The sequence below is a fragment of the Enhydra lutris genome, unplaced genomic scaffold (assembly GCF_002288905.1).
Source record: "Enhydra lutris kenyoni isolate GAN:26980312 unplaced genomic scaffold, ASM228890v2 scaffoldscaffold27, whole genome shotgun sequence".
Lineage (NCBI taxonomy): Eukaryota > Metazoa > Chordata > Mammalia > Carnivora > Mustelidae > Enhydra > Enhydra lutris.
Window position 1 is genome coordinate 21802687 of NW_019154111.1, and position 21469 is coordinate 21824155.

The window sequence follows — 21469 nt, forward strand, 5'->3', positions numbered from 1 at the left end:
CCGGCATCAGGGAAATACAAATCAAAACCACAATGAGATATCACCTCACACCAGTCAGAATGGCTAAAATTAACAAGTCAGGAAATGACAGATGCTGGCGAGGATGCGGAGAAAGGGAACCCTCCTACGCTGCTGGTGGGAATGCAAGCTGGTGCAGCCACTCTGGAAAACAGCATGGAGGTTCCTCAGAAGGTTGAAAATAGAACTACCCTATGACCCAGCAATTGCACTACTGGGTATTTACCCTAAAGATACAAACGTAGTGATCCGAAGGGGCGTCTGCACCCAAACGCTTATAGCAGCAATGTTTACAATAGCCAAACTATGTAAAGAACCTAGATGTCCATCAACAGATGAATGGATAAAGAATACGTGATATAGATATATATATAATGGAATACTATGCAGCCATCAAAAGAAATGAAATCTTGCCATTTGTGACAATGTGGATGGAACTAGAGGGTATTATGCTTAGCAAAATAAGTCAATCGGAGAAAGACAACTATCATATGATCTCCATGATATGAGGAAGTAGAGATGCAACATGGGGGTTTGGGGGGGGTAGGAAAAGAATAAATGAAACAAGATGGGATCGGGAGGGAGACAAACCATAAGAGACTCTTAATGTCACAAAACAAACTGAGGGTGGCCGGGGGAAGGGGGGTAGGGAGAGTGTGGTTGGGCTATGGACATTGGGGAGGGTATGTGCTATGGTGAGTGTTGTGAAATGTGTAAACATGGCGATTCACAGACCTGTACCCCTGGGGCTAATAATACATTATATGTTTATAAAAAAATAAAAAAATTTAAAAAATACAACAAAAAAGAGTCCCCTATCATATTTCCCCACAGTCCATGTACATTGCTCCCATAAGAAGTCTTCAATTCAAATTTCAGTATTATACCCAGTGTCATAGACTTAAAAAAAAAAAAAGTATTAAAAAAAAATCAGGTCTTAAGGATGACAGACATTTCCTTACCTATTCTTCCACTCCCGTTGCTGTGGAAAGCTTTGGAATAAATAGTAGTATTGTCTGTGTTAAAAGAACTCCCTTTAAAAGGCCTCTGAAATATTTTTTTTTTCCAAAATGACTCTAGGATGGTCCAGTAATGTGTAGTAATTTCCACATTTCTAAGCTGTACTGTCATGAAATGGAAAATGAAGACAGTTCACAATTGCTGTTCTCTTTTCCCTTTCTAAATCTACTGCATATAAGGTGACTATGAGCCAGTAATAAATATTTAGATAAATAAATAAGGAGCACTCATAGCAAAAATAAAAGAAGGGAATATTTAAAAATTTTATTGAGAGCGGAACTAAAATCACAAAAATGATTCTGATTGAATGAGTACTTCATTTTGTTTTGTTTGAAAGAAGGTGTGTGCCAGCAATGAACATGAGAACTACAGTAACAAAAAACTGATGAGTAAAAAGGTAAATGAAACAATGAACAACTGTAAAGATGAAGGAGATGGCAATCTCAATGGAGATTGGGCTGACAACAAATACCTGTCCATGAGCTATTCACCTAGAAGAAAAAAGTCACATTTTTTCCCTAAGAGTTTAGGAAGAGAAATGTGGAGTTTAGGAAGGAAATGGTGGAGGCAGAAGCTGTACTACAATGTCCTCACACTTTCTCAGCTTAGGAAGGGGAAGGAGGCCAAGCAGAGAATGTGCTTATCACAACTGACCATCAAATCCGTCCAGAGATGGTAGATGCTAGGTAGTGTGATATGTAGAGTGCATTGCTCATCATATACTGGAGAGAAACCACCCTCCATCAAACTATTTCCCCCAATGACCTAAAATCCTTCCATCAGAAAATTAATATTTTAAATTGAAGAATCTCCAGCACACACATGAATTATTTTTTTAATCTGGCATGTTACAGAGGGGTGTTAAGTCTTTGTTACAGACCTGATTATCAGTTACCTATAGGAACTAAATGCTTTTGTGAGTGCTGATTTCACTTCATATTGTTTTATCCATATTGTTGCAAATAGTGTCTAGTAGTAACTCAAAGTACCAGGTCTTTCCTCTGCATTCCGGGAACCTAGTGCTACATCAGACATAATGGCTATTTAAATAGTTACATTTTACTAAGAAATTAATTACTAATTAAGAACTAATTTAAGAAAAATTTACAGTCCTGCCTTAGAAAGTACTAAGTCCAAGGATTCTTTTCCAAAGTTTACTCCCCACTCAATTCTGTATAGCCTATATTAACCACTGCTAAGTACAAAAATGGGTAAAAGAAAATATCAACTAATTGTCTTTCCCTCCTAGTATTCCCTCTGAAATAAACCTAGAGTAGGATTCCAGGTTACTAAATCTGTTTTCAAGTCCATTTCCATTTAGGATGATCCATATTTTATCACACACCAATATTCTTTTTAAGGAATACATCTGGAACCTCTCTTCCCAAAATTACACTTTAAGTCTCTATAGATTGCCAGGGCAACCCAATTCTTTTTCAATAAAATCCTATGAAGGACAAGGATGTGTTATACATCAAACTAAGCACCAAAAATGACCCAGTAAATCCCCACGGGTTATATACATTAAAAAAAGGCAGGGGCGGGGTGGGGGGGAGAAGAAACAGAATATGAATTTGAAAGAACACAGAATTAAGAGTCAAGGCACCTGATTCATAATCTCAATTCTGCTGTAACCAGCTATGTGACTTGGACAAAACCTTCTACATTTCCTATATTCTGTGATTTTAACAAACGTACTTGAATTTTTTAAAAATATAACTTAAAAACCATTAAACTTCTGCAAAATTCTTTTTCTTTCCTAGCTAGCTGAGTCATGTTAAAAGATAAAAGTGAGGCACATTAAAACTTCAAATAGGGCAGCACCAAAATTAAAGTGGTTAACAAGTGCTCCACCAATAGGAGCTAATGAAGAGCTTTTCACAGAAAAGATGAGGAAGCAAAGCAAGGAAATTATTTGATGGGCTACAGCATAAGCAGTCACCTTACTTAGGAAGGCTTAGTTGGCTGTTTGTGATTGGTTGTTCTTAAGTCTCATTTTCTTGGATTCAAGTGTATTGACTCTGGCTCAGCTTCTGGTTTGCCAGACTACTACCAGGGCATTAAAGTCGCCTCATCCAATAACCTCCAAGTTTAATTCTTTAACAGTCATAATAAAATCAGCTTTGTTTTGGGTTTTGGGGTGTGTGTGTATGTATGTGTGTAAGCATTACAGTTCTTCCTCAAAGGTCACTGGTTAATTAACAGCTAGCAGTGTTTAAAAAAATAAAAATCTATACATTTTTTTAAAATAATATGTTTAAAAGTTAAGTGACATAATTTCACATTTGAAAATTTATTACTTCAGAATTCAAAAAAGTAAAACCAGAAGAGGTTTTCCACTTGTATTCTGGAGAGAAATGTGACTGTATCTCTTTATAGTGAAGTTCCTTTGCTTGCTAGTAACGTTAACAGAAGAATTAATTTTAGACAACAGTATAGGGGCACCTAGTGGATCAGTCGGTTGAGTTTCTGCCTTTGGCTCAGGTCATGATCTCAGGGTCCTGGGATCAAGCCCTATGTCCCCTCACCCCTGCTCAGCAGGGAGCCTGTTACTCCATCTCCCCCCTACTCATTCTCTCTCTTAAATAAATAAAATCTTCAAAAAAAAAAAAAAAGACAACAGTATTTTCAAGAAAATTTCATATTAAAATCTTTAACACATACATTACTGAATACATTACTAATGGGTTTCACCCTGAATTTGAAAAATCCAGATTTACTAATAATAATTATAAAGCCAAAAATAAACATGAAAGAATATTATTTTAAGGTATTTGCTTTTCTTGCTTTAGTCATAGCTACAAATAATAGCCACAATTAAATGAGTTCTAATGAGATACAGAACTAGCATGTGCAAAAATATGTATATACTTATATAACTATACAGGTACAGGTACAGGTACACACAGAGAACACAAACATATATAATTACATTTTCTGTGTGTAGGAAAAAATAGAAATATCTGACAAAAAAGGAAAAAGTTAAAACTGATCAAATTCTCCATAAAAAGTGATAATTTTTATAAGATGTTATAAAGGAAACATGAAAATTTAACATTAGGGTAAGTGCTGAGTGTCCATATTTTTTGCAATGTACTATTTTGGAGTCATTTATTATACAGTAAAAATCAACCAGTAAATGTACTGCTACTCCCTCTCAGTGACTTTCTGAAAAATGTAATGAATGCTTAAGATGAGAGCTTAAAAATTCTGGTTGCAGTTGACCTATGGAAATGTTACAAACACTTGACTTTGGCGTTCAATTTTCCACAGCCTATAAAAAAATGGCCTTATATCTCTGATTGTTACTCTATATTATTTGAGAATTAGGAATCATTTTGAAAAGTCATAGGAAGCTAGAAGTGCTAAGCTTACTGAATTATATACTTACTGTATGGTTGACATGGGAACAAGGCAGTGAAGTCTGAATCTGATGAAAATGTCAGTCATAGGACACCTTGTTCCTATTCTAAAATTAGTCTTCATTTCCTAAACTCTTCAATTATTTATGACCATCTTTAAAAATTACCAAATTAACTTCCTGAATCATCTTACAACCCTTTTCCTGAACTGTGTTTTCTATTGTGACAATTAGAAGAAACCATGCTTTGATCTGATTACAATTGCTAAATAGTTTGTTCAGACTTTATTCTCATTATTTTAAATTACATTTGCTATTTTCTTCCATTGAATTGATTCTTCAATTCAGAGCATCCTTTCCTAGTGACACTCAGTTCCAAATCAAATAATACATGACTACCAAATTGGGCCCATTAAAAAAATAACTTTTTCCTATGTAAAGCTAAAAAAAAAGTATTGAGCACATATAAATTTATTATAATTATAAGATGGATAAAATATATCCTAAGCTATGGACATGCAGAAGTGTTCTAAGGACACTAATTCTCTGAATATATTAAAAGTGATCACATGAATTATGATTTTTTTATATAATCATCTTAAACTTAGTAACATCTCAAAAATAAGAGAGTAAGACTTTCACTTCCAGCTATGAAGGAAGTGACTTTTATCAGACTAAATATCTGCCCAAGAATAAATACAAAAGCTGAATAAAACAGAAAGATGAACATAAAATTTGTACCAAAAGTAAGATTTTTAAGACATTAGAGAGCAATCCAAGATGCCAGAATTTGGAAGGCCAAGACACTAAAGAGAAGCAAAGTGTTGAGAAATACTCTGAAGATTTGGCATGCAAAGCACAGACTTAATTTTCACTGCTTTATATCAGATGGTGTTTTTACAGCAGAAAGTAGCATAGTAGATGTACTTAAGACAGTTATAAAGGTTTTAAAAATGCCTATTTTTTCAAATAAAGCCTTTTGGAAAATAATACTTTTTTCATAGAATGCATTATAGGCATCTTTTAAGAATGTATTATTTTACTGTTGGGAGAAAACAACATGAAATCTACAGATTAGATCAAATTAATTTTTACAATTAGAAAGTTCATGGTCTTAAATCCAGGGAAAATCCTATTTGGGTAAAACTTTAAATTTTTACTTTTTGGAGAAATCTGATTTCCTGTATCAAATATGAACTAATCTAAGAATTTGACATTTTGAGTTTCCCCACAATTGTACCAATTTTATGAGACTGGAAAACTGGGATGCTATCTCTCTAGTATTTTTCCTTAAACTAAAATGCCCTGATTTATTTTGTTTTGTGTTCTCATATATAATAGCACAGTATATTTATACATGAACATATTCACACAGAAAATATATGAGCTACATTTGTATGCATTTCTCTCTAAAGAGTTCCCCCTTTAAAAGATCATCCCCCAAGATTTATATGTGCAAAGAAGAAATAAATTGTTGTAATACAGAAAACTACCAATGCACTTTTCCAAAGTTAAATGATTTCTCATACAAATAAGAGAAACTACAATATGTAAAAGAACAATAGAAAGTTCTAAACATACACTATACATATTAAAATAGATCTAAAAAGAAAGTTTACTGTTAGTTATATGTCAGCTTCTTCTGGAGTAAGAAGAAAGGTCAAATTCTGAAGCCCATAGAATCCATTAAGTATAGACAATAAAATAAATGATGAAGATGGTAATATACATCATAAATTTGCAGAGTGTAATTGTGGTAATATTAACTGGTCTACACATAAATATACACATATACATACATATAATATACATAAAAATACATACATATATATATATTTTTTTCTTTTTACCTTTTGATCTCCTTTATCCATTTCTCCCACCCACCACCACATGCTTCTGTTTCTGTTCAGTTAGGTGTGAGTTTTTTATTGTTGTTTTTGTTTTTTGTCTTTTTTTGTTTTTTAGGGTCCACATATAAGAGAGATCATATGATATTTATCTTTCTCTGGCTGCCTTAGCTCACTTAGCATAATGCCTTCAAGGTCCATCCATGTTGTCACAAATGCCAAGATTTCATTCTTTTTAATAGGTGAATAGCATTCCACTGTGTGTGTGTGTGTGTGTGTGAGTATGTGTGTGTGTGTGTCACAATTTCTTTATCCATTCATCCACTGATGGGCATTTAGGTTACTTCCATAACTTGGCTATTGTAAATCGAGTTTCAATGAACACAGGGTGTATACATCTTTTGGCTCAGTGTTTTCATTTTCTTAAGATAAATACCCAGAAGTAGAATTGCTGGATCATATGGATTTTAATCTTCAATTTTTTGAAGGACCTCCATATTGTCTTCCATACTGGATGTTATAGTTTTTCCTAGCCTCTCATCAGTTTGTGGGTTTCTCAAACAGACACAACAGTTAGTTGAGAAACATTCATAATGAAAATGTCAGTACTCCTTCCCTGTATGATGAAGGCAGAACATTACTGAACTGACACCATAAAAACAAAGATAAGCAGAGAAGCTTGGGAGCTACTGCTCAGACCCAAATCAAGATTTGACTTTCTCATTGGAGGAAGTAGGGCATCGGGCTGCTTCACAGAACTGTGGAATTTGCACACTGTACAAAAGCAACCTGTTAATGGAATATGGAGAGCAAAAACTCAGCTTGGTTCCATCTGACAAGCAGTACACCTTACTGCAGAACTGGGTCCAAAAAGAACAAAGACCATTCTGTGAGGTCATATTTATCTTTCTGAGTCATCAGCCCACAGGCTCCTTGGAGCCTAACAGGTGACCATGGTAAGATGGATACTCACTGTCACAAAGAGAGCACACTGAATGAGGCAGACAATAAAAATATTAGAAAGCACTCAAATTCATTAGACATCACCAACAATTCAAAAGGCAATCCAATTGTTTACAATCCCTCTCTGGATACAGCCAGAGGATGGTGTGGTAGCAGAGAAAGGAATGGCACCATTAGCCTGTGCTCTGTCAGAGGGCACAGTATTAAACTGCTAAAATTGCAGAAGAATGCTTGACACTTTCCCAAAGTCTATGAGGCAACCAGTGTAAAGTACCTAGCTGTACTGGGGAGAAGAGAACTGTAGGATAAGCACAATGGCAGGCCATGAGAATGTGCTGTGCTCATCTCCAACTAACAGGAGTTATTTGACCAAGGCCCCCAGCTGCTACACTCTGAAATCCATTGCTACATTTATGCCAAGATCATGCTTCTTAAGTGCTGCTCCCAGCAGGCAGTGAGCACAGCAGTGACAATAAGGCAGAGCAGCCCCAAAGACATAGGGTTCCTCTGATGACTGACTTTTTAGCTTGAGGCTTTCTAATTATTGTGGTGAACCTTCCTTAAACTTCATAGCAGTTTGGAAAGTCTCCACCCAATTTCATTTTCCTTCTCCTTCTCTCTGGGTTAGACAGGTATCCAAGTCTGATGGCACCTCCAGCCTTGCCCACTGCAATCCTCATTTTCATGGGCATTTCCCTTAAAAACCCTTGCAAGTTTAATCCCATTTTACTGTCTACTTCTTAGGATATCCAGACTAATGCACATCTTCAAAGTAATATTTTAATAGACTACTCTTTTATACATGGTTTGTGGTATATCTTGTGTGTGAACTCTGTCAGTTGATAAATGTAGATACAGTCACATGCATATATAATTCTCATTGCTCCAACTACAAACTTGTGTGGCTATTGGAAATTTGGCCTTTGTTACAAAACACAATATATTTGTGTGACTGTGTTAACAAGTCAGAACTGACTTCACTGTCCCAAACAGTAGTGACAGAGCTCTTGAAGGATTTTTCAAATCTGGAAATGTAGTTCCATCCCCTTTGCTGTCACTGTCATGGAAATGATTGTTGGCGAAGCTGGAAATCCATTACACTCAAATTTGATTAAAGTGGCACTTACAACATTACCACCACTACTGTGGCTGTAGCTGATAAAGCTGGAAATTATTCCTGTTAAAAATTAAGGACAGTGACTTCTGGGTATCTACCCCAAATAATTCAAAGTAGAAATTCAAACATATATTTGTATGTCCAGTGTTCATAATAGCAATAATCATAATGGCTAAAAGGTAGACACAACTCAAGTGTCTTTCAAGGGATGACCTGATAAAATTTAATAGATAGTACATACAATGGAACATTATTCAGCCTTAAAGAGGAAGGAAATTGACACATGCTTTAGCATAGATGAATCTCAAAGACATTATGCAAAAATCAAAAAAGCCAGTCACAAAAAGACAATTCTTATATGACTTCACTTACATAAGGTACTTAGAGTGGTCAAATTCACAGAGATAGAAAGTAAAATGGTGGCTGCCAGGGTCTGGGGGAAGAGGAATGGGGGGAGAGGGGAGCAGGGTTTGTGTTTAAAGAGTATAAAGTTTGGAGAAAATGAAAAAGTTCTGGAGATGGATAGCAGTGATTGCACAATAGTGTGAATATATTTAATGCCACTGAACTGTCCCACTTAAAAATAAAGTGTTAAATTTTTTATGTATATTTTACCACAGTTAAAAAATATATATATAGGACATGCTTTCTGTGTTATGTTCAAAAGATTTAAAGAGGGAGTCCCTGTTTCTTGAGATCCAAGTGACTTTGGTGATTAGTGACACAGTACTAGTTGGCCCAGGCTGGAAACACAGAGCCCAGGCTGTAATAATCCTGTGGAAAGGGGCAGTTGCTGCAGAGAAGTCTGTTTTCTTTGGCTACAGTGTCTCAATCACTACCGCACCACAGTCTTGGCAAAGACCTCCCATGCTTCTAAGAACTATAGCTTTTATTTTATTTTCTTTCTTTTTCTTTCTTTTTTTTTTTTTTTTTTTTTTTCTTCCTACACTCAGCAGTATAGCTGAGTCAGGACAAGTCCAGCATCAGTCACTCAACTCTATGTACAAATTACATTCCTCTGAAAACAAAGCCCCATGGCTAGATCTAGGCTCATTTCACCAGACTCCATCTGTTTTTCTTTATTAGGGGGGAGCAGTCAGGTATGTAAGCCATAATATTGTTTAAACCTTAGGATAGATGGAATCAATCTTTTTTTTCCCCCTCAGAGTACCGTATCTTCTATGCACATTAGGAAATGCAAATGGATACTAAGATTAGAGGATTACCCAAGTCCACTTGCTAGAAATATCTACTTCTCACTGTAAAGCTTCATACCAGAGATCTCTGATTCCTAGCTCACTGAGTTTTAAAATAAAAGAACTCCCCAAGTATTCCTTAATCAGAATGCTATGTAATTAAAACTATAGCAAGTGCCCAAAATAGAGAAATTCAGGTACAAATTATTTGTTACAGAAAACTATTTAACAAGATTTATTTTTGTGTATTTTCTGGTTTCACACCTTTTACCTATTCTTCTTTATCCTTCCTATCCATTCATCCACTGGCCAATGAAGTAGCTTCATACTCCCCCTATAAGAAGCATTCTAGTATCTCTCAATTTTTCAGGGTAAGAATTAACATCCATACTACTAAGATTAATAGAGAATATAAACAACATTAACTTCATCTCCTAGATATTCTCAAATACAGAATGTCTACTAAAAACCAATAAAATTATAACAATTATTCTTTCAAAGATTTTTATTTATTTGTTTGACAGAGAGAGAGAGAGAGAGATCACAAGTAGGCATAGAGGCGGGGGAGGGGGGGAAGCAGGATCCCTGCTGAGCAGAGAGCCTGATGTGGGGCTCCATTCCAGGAACCTGAGACCATGACCTGAGCTGAAGGCAGAGGCTTAACCCACTGAGCCATCCAGGTGCCCCAAAATTATATCAATTCTTACACTGAATCATTTCAGATGCACACTTATACCACTGCTGATGTGTTTGCCATATAACCACTATTCTCAATACATAGCAGGGCTGGAGATTTATTAGACAATTCCCAGTGCTGATAGGATATGCTGAGTTCAGCAGTGAGACTAAACAAAAGTAATATAATACAGGGGCAGTAGTTTTTCTATACAAAACATCCACACATATTTTCCTCTCCTATAATATGCTTCTAAAAATTATTTTCCTTAGACAAAGAATTCTGCCGTATGCTACTAAAGTCCCTCTAAGTGTATAAAAATGAAAAGCATGTATTCATTAATAAAAAGCAGCACACCATGACATTACTCTCTTCTGGCTTTAACTCATGTGTGTGTGTGTGTGTGTGTGTGTGTGTGTGTGTGTGTGTGTGTGTGTGTGTGTAAGGGGTTCCTACTTCACAAAGTTGAAAACTGAATATACATGGGATTTGCTGAATGTGGGTAAACTATTTCAGAGCAAAACACAAAGAGCATGTCCACTCTAAATTCTAGTTTCCTTTGATTTGGCCAGTTAATTATTCACACAGCAGCTATATTAATGATTACATCTAAGAAAGATGTTAGTAGAAATCCACATCCAGGTAAAATGCCAAATACAATTTCTCAACCATGTCCTCTTAGGTGCTAGAGCTAGTGCTGGAAGCTATGGTGGACCAAGAGAATTTAATTCCTTTGGTGTGTAATTCATACTTTAAAGTGACATAATAGAGCTTATTTTTTTTAAATCTACATATTATTAAATCATTTGCAAAATGTACTTCATTAAAATTTATAGATAATATTAAAATAAAAGCAAATGTCAAAGTACCTGGATTTTACAAGCCACATATAATTTATCCCACATTTCCTACATAAATCAAATTCAGAGTAAATGCTTAAGAGGCTGTTTAAATGAGTGATTACTCTACCTCCCCTACACAAAGATCCTAAAATCTAATTGCCTGTAAGTCCTGGGAAAAACATTTCTCTCAGTTACCTAGAACTGGCATCTACAAATCTATCTTAAAGATATTAGCCATCCTAAGTGAAAAAGATCCAGAAACAATCCAATATTCCCCTATCTTTCAATTACAATACATTGTGGTTTTACAGAGAATATAACTTCTGAGTAAAGAAATTTATATACAGTAAGTTTTTCAACAGTATAAAAATAAACAAACAAAATATATAGCCTACCTATTATACATTTAAATAAAAACTATTTTACAACCTAGATGCAAAATTTATCTAAAGATTTATTTTTATAAATGGAAAGCCTAATTCATTATTTTGGTAAATCTATTTTATACTTAGATCATGCTACAAACATGAAGGAGCACAAGTGTGTGTGTGTGCTTATACATAGATCCATATACACAAACGTTTACATATATATATATGTCGCTATCATTCAAATGAACATAAACAGAGATACAATAAATTTCCATAAAAATATTAAATACTTGACAGTGTAAGACTGTGATATGATAATATGTGGCTGGGAAGCTACACTGTCTTACTTTTTAGGTTTGCAAATTGTGCGTTCACTTTCTTGCTTCACCACTGACACCTCTGTCCACACTCCCCTAGGTTTCAAAACTCTTCTCACAAAGCCCATTTCTTCTGAAAGGTTATCTCCACCTTCTCTAGTGAAAAGTTCTCTTCATCATAGCTTCTTATTCATCTGAGCATCTGCCTGTCCAAATATCCAGCTCAAAGGTCTTGTATTAATTTTCTGGTTAAACAGGACAAAACTGTGACTGGGTAGACTCTTTCCATGTTAAGCACAGGCTTCTTTATGATCAACATTTCACAAGGTAGGAAGAGAAACTTCTCTCTTGGAACCAACAAAAAGAAAAACACTTTTTTTTTTCTTTTGCATTTTTGTTTTTTCTGGTTTGTTTTTGTTTCCTGTATCTGACAACTCCAAACTAGATATTACAGGTAATTTATATAATACTTTTTTAACAATAGCTTAAATTTACTGATTAAGTTTCTCCATGTCAATAAGAAAAAAACAATTTAGGTTTAAACAATGAAGCAGCTGCTCAAGGTTCAACTGTTACTATTTTTGGCTTGCCCGAAATCTAAGCTTTAGGAACTCCTGAACCCTTTTTTAACCTGCCTTGAGGAGAGAAAAAACAAACACACACTTTGTACAGCTTTTGGCAAAGATAGCCTTAATATTCCCTAAACTTCACTAAATTTTAGACTGGCTTCTTTTCTAAGGATAGACCCCAGACCTTCCTTTTCTTAGAGCATTTACTTTAGAAAACTTTTAATTATCAATTCTTTCTTTGCCTATTTGTGATGTAAATATTCTCTCAGCTTCTTACCAGTTTCACAACCCAGAAATGTCTTTCTCAAGGATCTGGGCCAACCGTTTGAAATGCAACCATCATGAAAAAAGGCCTCTATCTCCAGGTATCTAAGAGGGCAGGAGTCTTACTTCCATAAACTTCAATCAGCAAACACATATGGCCTAAAACATTCATCAATCCTCCACTAATTTCCTCCTATACTCTTCCATTAGCTCACCCCAGTGCTTAAAATCTCTCCTGTTTTTTGTTTTAATGAAGTCCAAGTTCTCCCCTTTATTGCAACAGTCTTGAATAATGTCATCCTTGCCTGCTTAACTCCATCTGGTACAAATTTTCTTTGACATTATAAACTAGCTTCTTTTTAGAAAGTCTTTTATTTTCAAAGGAATGATGGAATATGGACAGGCATCTATTATATATAGTTCTCATACATACTATTTAATCCAAATAAATTATATAACAACAGATCATGTTATAGATAAAAGAAGTAAGACATTTAGAGACAGTTATTCAGAGTTGGAAAATAGTATTACTGGAATACAAATACAGTCACTGAAGGTAAATAAAACCTAGATTTGCTCTTATCCTGCATTTAAGCATAGTTGGGTCTTTTATCCGGGGGGGAGGGGGGTGCTGAAGGCTAAAGGCCTGGACAGGAATACTCCAGGCAAGGCTGGCAGGTAATTTTATGACTTTCCTCTAAGCTTTGGTGAGCCTGCAGACATCATAAAACAATGGCACTATAAAACATAAATCCAGTATGGCCTAGTTGTTCTATGGCAAAAACAGTCAAAAACTTCTAATGATGAATAATTTTAAAGGCTTAAAACCAGAGTATCAACACAGTGCTAAATTTTATTTCTTTCTTCCATCTTAACTGGATTAGGTTTAGCCAAAAAACAAAAACAAAAACCACTGAACACCAGGAGACAATGGAAATCAAATGGTCTTACCAAGTGTGGTTGGAGACTTCTATTTAATAGAACCAAGGACGCCCAAAGAATAAGTTTAAATCCAATCTTGCAAACAACTTTAATAGCAAGTGGACAAGATAGTGAGGGCAAAGATTATAGAATTGAAAAGTTAGGAGTTTTCAGCACAAAATCACAGACTTCTTAATGCTACATAAGGCACTTTCTGACAGACTGTTTTTGAAATAGATTATTCTGACAGTTATTATGGTTGTTTCCAACCAGGAATAAATTAAGTTAAATATTTATCTAGCAATACAAATAAAAACTTTTTGTGAAGCAATGCTTACTTAATACGAAATAAGACATACACTAAACAGAAATTTGGAAGTATCATTTTAAATTGAAGGCTTTTTAAAATTGTTTTTAAAAAGAGTATTTAAATTTTTTGTATACCCTAATGAGATTATATTCCAGGTATTAAAAAACTGCAGGAGTCATCCAGGACAGACACTTCATTTTAAATAAACTAAGGCTCAGATGCATCATCTAAGCCACAGACCAAGTTAATAACAGAATACACCTCTACACTTCTTTTTTTTTTTAAATAATTTGTATTTTTATTTATTTATTTGAGACAGAGAGAGAGTGGGGAGGAGGGTCAGAGAGAGAGGAGAAGGAGACTCTCCGCTGGTCAGGGAGCCCAATATGGGGCTCGATCCCAGGACCCTGAGATCATGACCTGAGCCAAAGGCAGGTGCTTAACTGACTGAGCCACCCAGGTGCCCCACCTCTACACTTCTGACAAGAGCATCCTGACTCCCACACTGGTATTTTTTTTCCCCCATCCTATATTGCATCCTATCCATGTGCTAATATAAGTAGGATTTATATTGTGAATATTGTTACAAAGCAATATTATGTATTATTTATAAATTACATGGTATATTAGAGTATTTTACAATACTGAATAATATCTGAAATTAGGACAACTAATATCAAATACACTAGGAAGTACTACCCTTACATAGCATAGATTTGAAAGAAAAATATGCTCATGTGTTTTACAAATTATAATACATTCTAAGGGATAAATTTATCACAAAATCCACAGATTATTTGAATGTTATCTGCATGTATTATCTTTCCAAAAAGTAAAATCCCTGAAGTTAATTTTTGAAAATCATGACATTTCTTTATTAATCAACAGCTAAAAACCTCTTGTGTACTATATTATGTTCTGTGTGAATATGTAAATTAAATTTTAAATTAATCTGAAAAACAAATATTTCCAAATACCATGAATCAACAAATTTGTGAAACACAGATGCCATCTGTTATGCAGAATATTAAACATGCATTCATTTTTTAAAATTACTTTGCTGCTAACAAACTGCATGTCTACAGAAAAGTATGTATCTTGGTCTGACTCCTGAACTCCAGTTTTCATAAAAGTTTCAGGGATAAAAATCACTACGAAAAGCTCTTAGAGACTTACATTAGTCTAGAAGAAGTAAACCTTTCCTAAATAGAGCTTCAGGGAGAAAATTCAGTATAATTATTTTTATTGACTTTTGAAATTAGTTTGCTGCCCTTATTGGGCTTACAATCCAGCTAAATTAGCATTATTTAGATAAGGCAGATTGAAAGCAAAATATATTAATGAAATTCAGTAAAGCAAGGATTCTTTAAATTTGCATTGTTAAATTCAATTTTCAACCAAAATTCTGAGATAAAATTTTGTAAAGAGAATTAAAAACCTTGAAAAGACTAGAAAACTCTAAAAAAAAAAAAAAGTAAACTGGTCAGTAAATGTTTGCATGACAGCTGCTCTAAAATATCTTAACTGAAACAGAAAAGTGAATTTGAATGAAACAATAAGGCGAACATACAGACACACAGCAATGTTTTCATCTGATTCAAACAGAACGCCCTATCCCAAAAGATAACAGTCCTTGCTTTTGAAGAAAAAATGGATTTTTAAGTTTCAGAATTGAAACTTATATATGCTATAAAATTTGAGGGAGACTAGTCACATAAACTTGGTAGAAATTTTGTCTAGTTTGGAAACACTATCAAAATTCTTAATATGACCATCTGATTCAAGTTAGCAGTTCTACTTATAGTGATATACATAAATATATGAAAGAAAATATTTGGAGGATTATTTAAAAGTCAGGTGTACACAGAGTTTATGAAAATGTTACTTTTGTGGTGAAAATTTTGAATGACCTTAAGATCTTATAACATAAGACTATTATAATTATGACACATCCATTCATACAGTATAATATTAAAAATTTATACTGTACAAAAACACATCATGACATGGAACTGTTTCATAGCAGATTGTACAATGAAAAATCAAGTTTTAAAACACTTACAGAACATGGCCGCATATTATACACATACACACACAGTCTAAAAGAATATATACAAATATTTCAACAAATGCATGTCAAGGTTATACTATTAAAGATGATCTTTTTCATTTCTTTTTCCATTTCTTTATGGTGGTTAAACACACATTACATGAAGTTTACTATCTGTTAAGTATACAGTTTTCAGTGTACAGTTCAGTTGTATTATATTTATATTGTTGTATAACCATCACCACTATCCATCTCCAGAGATCTTTTCATTTTGCAAAACCGAAACTTTGTACCCATTAAACAATAAATCCCCATTACTCCATCCCTACAGGCCCTGGCAACCATCACTCTATTTTTCTTTTATTTTTCTTAACTTTCCCTTGCCCAATTTTTCAAAAGAAAAGGGGCAGAAACAATGCAGTGAAGAATAATGCTGCATAAATCATGAGCCCTGAGATATAAGACTGGCCAGTAAGCAGCAGTGCACAGACTTATTTTCATATTAAAAATGTTAACATTCAGGATAAAAGGAGAAGTTGATCTCACCTTGAAATATTGAGATATTATTAATGGTCATTTAATGTTTTCTAATATTTTACCATTACAATGAAATCTGTAATGAACATTTTTGTACATTAATGTTTGCTTTCATTTGAGCTTATCTTCTTAGAAACTACTCTAGAATGTGGAATATCCAGATCAAAGACTAGAGAGATGATTTTAATGGCACAGTTGTTGATATAAATAAGCTTTATTAGTTGAAAAAAAAGCTCATCTCCCTAAAAACTGATTGTACTACATATATTTCATTAGAAATTTGATAGCAAAGATTTCTTAAAAGTCTAATTCAAGGAACACCTGGATGGCTTAGTCAGTTAGGCATCTGACTCTCAGTGTCAGTTGAGGTATTGATCTCAGGGCAGTGAGTTCAAGCTCCGTGTTGGGTTTCACACTGGCCCTGGAGACTTCTATAAATTTATAAATAAATAAATAAATCTATCTATCTAAATCAAAAGTAAACTGGGTTCTCCTATGATGTCATAACTAAAGTGGATATCCTATGCATCCTTTAAAATATCTAGCTTTCAAAATATTTCCCAAATGCAAAAATATTAAATATAAAGCATAAATGTAAAATTTGAGTCAGAGGATTTATTTTGAAGAATATGATCCCCCACATTTTCTTCTTCTCAATGTCATTTTTAGAATACCAGGCATTCCTATAAAGAACATAGTGTTTTAACTGCTTCTTAGTGATGTTTACAGTTTCATCAAGAAAGAGACAATTGCCCATCTTTATATATCTTTCTATATTGCCCAACTTTATATATATGCCTATATATAGGCAGTTCCAATGATTTCATTTTAATCAGTTTCCTTATTTTTACAGCAGAAGAGCATACTGCTTATCATTACCTGGAAATACACAAAATACAAAGTAAGAAGCAGAGACAATTTTCTAATAAAAATAGGATAGTCTTTAAAAATTTACTCATTATCTGCTGATTTAAATATAGTAAGAATCTACTCATTCGAAAACTTCTGATTTCATCAGGTCTGAGATTGCAGTGTGATTAGTCAACACACTCGATTTACATTAAGTGCTCTATACATTTTCTCACCTGTTATAACTTCTTAAACAGAATATTTTCCCCCTAAGTGTTCAAGATATAAATTGAATAATAGGCCTAAAGATACTCATGTTAATCACATCACATCTGGGGCGCCTGGGTGGCTCAGTGGGTTAAAGCCTCTGCCTTTAGCTCAGGTCATGGTCTCAGGGTTCTGGGGTCGAGCCCCGCATCAGGCTCTTTGCCCAGCAGGGAGCCTGCTTCCTTTCCTGCCTCTCTGCCTACTTGTGATCTCTGTCTGTCAAATAAATAAATAAAAATTTATTTGTGGAGCATAACAAATAACATGGAAGACATAGGGAGATGGAGAGGAGAAGGGAGTTGAGGGAAATTGGAAGGGGAGGTGAACCATGAGAGACTATGGACTCTGAAAAACAATCTGAGGGTTTTGAAGGGGCGGGGGTTGGGAGGTTGGGGGAGTCAGGTGGTGGGTATTACTGAGGGCACGTATTGCATGGAGCACTGGGTGTGGTGCAAAAACAATGAATTCTGTTACACTGAAAAGAAATTTTAAAAAGTCTTTAAAAAAAATCACATCACATCTAACACATTTAATTTTTTAAAAATCTAACTGACTTCAGTATTTTTATTATTTCTATATGGATAGATTGCAGTTATTTCTGAATAGTTCTGACAATACTTTCTGGAAATTATTAGATCTTTGCTTCAGATATTGCACGTAACTAAAATATTTCTTGCAGATAAATTTTAAGAAATAAAGAGTTGCAGTTTGAAATATTATTTTAATACTTTTAAGCAAAGCTATAATCAAATATTTTAAAGAAATGGTTACCATTTCATTATTTTTCAAAATATTATACATATAATTCTGTGTAAAATATGAAATAAAAATCTGAAGATACTAACCAATTACACAAAAAACTTATTAAAAGAAAAATATTTTAATTTTGCTATCACACAAATAGTTATACGTATTCTAGAATTTATTCTTAGTATATAACAAAAGTAAAAATTAAAGGCAGGAAAGGTAAATTTTATCCCCACTTCATTGATACAGAAGACTAAAGAGAAGGGCTAATTAAAGCTGTCCACGTGCACAAACAAAATGAAAATAAATCACATGGCAACTGTAAAATCATACTTATTCTCATATCCTGCTATTTTTTTCTTAAAAAAGGAAGTTACGGAGAAACAAAAGGATAAAAGGATTTAACATGCTAGATATGGACTAAGAATGCAATTTGGAAGGCAAATAACCACAGAAACCGATTCATTTGAAGTATACGTATGTTAACAAGACCAAGGATTCTACAAAACAATTTTTCAAAAATAGGACTACAAATATTAGAATGAGATTTTTAAAAAGGGGGGGGATGGCTAAGGTAAAGAAAGCACTGGTGGTCCAAAATAATACCATCAGAGAAAATAAACTAGACATGTTAGAAAACAGATCTTGTTGAAATTCAAATTAATTGAAAGACTGAAAGTAAGCATTGTGAATGTGCAGAAAAAGTGAAAATAGAAATTAGAGAGGTAAAAAATACAGAAGGCAATGAAATGTGATTAGTAGAGACAATTAGTGTCCCTGAAGAAGAAAATCTTACAATAAAGGAAATTTTATAAGAATGAAAAATCTAATACAGGACAATTGCATGTAATTTAAGGAAAAATTGAATCTGCAGATTGAAAGGGTCCTACTCCACCCAGAAATATTAATACAGAGTATCATCAAGGTATTTCTTGGTTAAATTATTTAACCTTAAATATAAAAGGAGAATATTTCAGGTAACAAGAGAGAAAAAACAAATCATCTAAAACAAAGGATGTGACCAGACTGGCTTCAGACTTCTCAGTAAAACTCAATTACAGACTGCAATAAAAAAAAGTTAACATTTTAAGGGAAAAAAAAAAAACATGAAACAAGAATACTATAACCAATCAAGTTATTGTTCAACATAAAAACAAAAGACAATTCAGTCTTTCCTATAAAAACTTACCTGACCACAAATACCAACAAAACAGAGATTAATTAGTAAGTTACAAAATGAATCTTCATGTAAGAAACTATGAAAAAATTAAAATGTTGGTAACAAAACCTATGATGTGAGGAGATGCGTAAAAGAGAATATGTGTTAATTACTTCTTAATGATTTTCATAATCTTTTAATTAGCACAATATTTTTGGTTTTAGTAACTGTTGTGGGAAAAGGAAATTCTCTGAACTCTAGCAATCTCTGCAATTCCCCTTTATTTTCTCTAAATTAATTAAAATACTTTAATTTTAAAATATTACCCATTGTATAATTTCATTCTAAAAGAGTTATTTCTACCTATTTAGTCATCTTTCTCTTTAGCTACCCATCATCCATTATTAGATCTGCATGTATGCCTAAAAGGTCTTGATAATGTTTGCCAATCATTAATGCTGGTTACTTACAGATGGATGATGAGATTTCCTGCATTTTATTTTTTAATTGCATGTTTCCATATTCCTTGCATTATTTAAAATACATTTAATAATATTTTCAAAACTGAAAACAATTCTTTATGTCATAACTATAACTAACATAACCAGTAAATATTAAAATAGTAACACACATTGATATGTATGATCCTATCTGTGTTCACACAAAATAAAAATGGGCATGACTGACTGGAGAGATTTCCAAGAAACTGACTACCTTAGAGAATGGAATAGGAAAAAGAAAAAAAAAAATTTAGCAGCCTTTTTTTTAGTGTGGTTTTATGTTCACAAAGACTATCTGTTCTCTTCTAGATTGCCTTTACCCCCTTGTCAAATCAGTTGACGATATTTGTGTAGGTCTATTTCCAGGCTCTCTATTCCTTCTATAGAAGAGGAAGGTTTTTAAGTTTCCACTTTATATACTTCTGTATGTTACTTTTCTAAATAAAATAATCTTCCTTCAAAATAATCTTCTTTCACTGGAAGGAATTTCACCTAATTTTTTAAAGTATTTATCCTTGGGTGATAGAAGTACAGATATTTTTTTCTATGTGCTTGTCTGTTTTTTTTAATGCACTAGGTATATATTATTTGGTCATCAGAATAATAATTAAAAACTTCATAATGACTATCTTTTAAGGAAGCAAAAGATTTTTTAAAAAAAGGAAAATGAAAGATCCTTTTTGAAAAATTTTAAAAGATTTTCTTTATTTATTTGAGAAACTTCACATGCCCACATGTAGAATTGGTGCTGTGGGTGAGCAAAGCCCGATGATGTGGGACTCATTCCCAGGACCCCGGAATCACGACCTGAGCTGAAGGCAGATGCTTAGCCAACTGAGTCATCCAGGTACCCCAAAAATGAAAAGATTTTTTAAAAGATTTCATTTATTTATTTGACAGACAGAGATCACAAGTAAGCAGAGAGGCAGGCAGAGAGAGAGGGAAGCAGGCTCCCTGCTGAGCAGAGAGCCAAATGCAGGGTTTGATCCCAGGACCCTGAGATCACGACCTGACCTGAAGGCAGAGGCTTAACCCACTGAGCCACCCAGGCACCCCAAAATGAAAGATCTTTAAAGGAGAATAAGTAGTCTAAATTATCTCCACTTGTATAAAAAGCCCTAGCAGTGTTAGAATGGTGAGTATGAGCAGTCAAGAGTAAAAGCAAGATGAAGATGGGAGTCCATGAAAGGGTGGCAGCTGGGCAAGGTCTCTCAGAGCTCAAATAGGGTGAAAGGTATGTCCATGATGGAGGTCACCTAACATGGATCCCCATGGAAGACTGCCCAGTATACAGTATCAGAGTTCTGACAGGGTAAGAAGAGCTCCATACAGGAGTATGGCCTGAGGGAAAGCCTGAACAGGCTAAGACATGCATCTCCATCATGAGGGATGCCTGACTCAGTGACAGAGCAATAGAAGGGTAAAGAGGGCATCTGTGATCCCATGGGGTGGGGTGACCCAGCACAGAGTAAGAACACAAGTAGAAGAAGGGGTTACTCACATGAGGAAGTTGTTCAATCTGGCATGTAGTGGCAGAACATGAGCCTAATAGTGAACATTTTACATGT